Source organism: Pinus tabuliformis, chromosome 7 (genome assembly GCF_031772625.1).
Source record: "Pinus tabuliformis cultivar Carrire ecotype Pingquan chromosome 7, CPIR1, whole genome shotgun sequence".
NCBI lineage: Eukaryota > Viridiplantae > Streptophyta > Pinopsida > Pinales > Pinaceae > Pinus > Pinus tabuliformis.
This window is the reverse complement of record NC_142293.1, coordinates 1,412,892,388-1,412,894,225: the sequence shown is the minus strand read 5'-3', so window position 1 is coordinate 1,412,894,225 and position 1,838 is coordinate 1,412,892,388.

The following is a 1,838-nucleotide window of genomic DNA, read 5'->3' as shown; positions in this document are numbered from 1 at the left end:
TGAAAAAGTGGAAACATTACTTAATGGGCAAAGAAACAATTATACATACTAATCATCAACCACTTCAATATCTACACTCCCAAACTATCAAGACACTATAGATGGATGGGTTTTCTACAACACTTTCATTTAGTCATCAAATATAAAAAGGGCATACACAATAAAGTTGCAGATATGTTATCTAGACCCATTATAAATGCATCTACTATATTGAAGCATAATTCTATGTTGCATGAGAGCTACATTGAGCAATATGCTCAAGATATGGACTTTAAATATGTATATGCAACTTTAAGTCAAGGCAAACGAGTAGAAGAATTGGATTATCATATTAAGGACCGACTCCTATATCATTGTGGGAAGTTATGAATTCCACAAATTGAAAGAGTAAAGATAATTCGAGAAGCACACACTTCTCTAATATTAGGTCACTTTAGGGTAAGTAAAATAGTTGCACAGCTACAAAGATTTTGTTATTGGAAAAAAATGAACGAGACAGTTTCTAGATATGTAAGAGGGTGTACTATGTGTGCTAAAAACAAGCCCAATAATAGAAAACTAGGCTTGTACACTCCATTACCAGTTCCTTCTCATCCTTGGGAAAGTGTTTCCATGGACTTTGTTGGAGGACTGCCTAAATCTAGGAAAGGTCATGATTATCTATATGTTGTTGTGGATAGGTTCAGCGAAATGTGTATTTTGATACCTTGTAATAAACAGATTAGAGTTGAACAAACTACAAAACTGTTCTTTCAACATGTATGGGTTCATTTTGGATTACCCACTTCCATTATATCTGATTGAGACACCTGATTTGTGGGAAAGTTTTGGTCAAATCTGTGGGAACTGGTGGACACCAAACTGAATAAAAGCACGGTTTTCCATCCACAAACCGATGGCCAGACAGAAATAGTCAACAGGACAGTGATCCAGTTGCTCAGGGGATATTGCAGTAAGCATCCTAAGCTTTGGGATGAACATTTGTGTTATGTGCAGCATGCTTACAACCAAGCCAAACATTCTTCCATATAGAGATCTCCTTTTGAGACCTGTTTTGGTTTCACACCAAGGTCTCCCTTGGATTTTGTCTTTGGTAAGGACACAACAGTTGAGGGACACAGTGATGTGGACAGGGCAGCTAGGTTCATTGAACAAATCTAAGAGATCCACCAGGCAATACAAGAACAGCTAGAAAAGAGCCAGGCCAAATATAAGGCAAGGCATGACAAGCCTCGGATGGAGCATAGTTTCCAAGTTGGTGATCAAGTCTGGTTGTATATCAGCAAGGACAAGATGCAAGGTGAAGGTAAAAAACTGAAACCAATAAGGTATGGACCTTTCAGGATCCTTGAGAAAATTGGTGAGAATGATTTTCGCCTTGATTTGCCAGCTTACATGCACATCTACTCAGTCGTCAATGCAGACAGCTTGAAACTATTTGAACCTTTGTTAATTGATGATCCTAAAGAAGAGAGTCAGTTGCCTTCTATTGATGACCTGCTACCTGAATATCTTAATGAATTACAGGAAGACACAGTTCTGGAGAGGAAGGTGAGAACGATGCCTAGGGGAGATGTTGAGTACCTCAGAATTGGGCTCAGGGGTTCAAAGTTGAGCAGTGCAAAGTGGATAGAGATTGGACAAGTGAGACAATTGTGCCCTCACTTAGTCGATGCTTGAAAACCAACTTTTGGTGGTCCAAAAGCTTTTTCAATAAGAAGGCCATGATCCGAATTGGATCCTTGAAAATTATCAAAGTTCTATGACTATTTCAAATTATGTCAGACTCCAAAATCTTGTGAACAATGAGCTATTAGGAAGGACCTTTGGACAGTGGT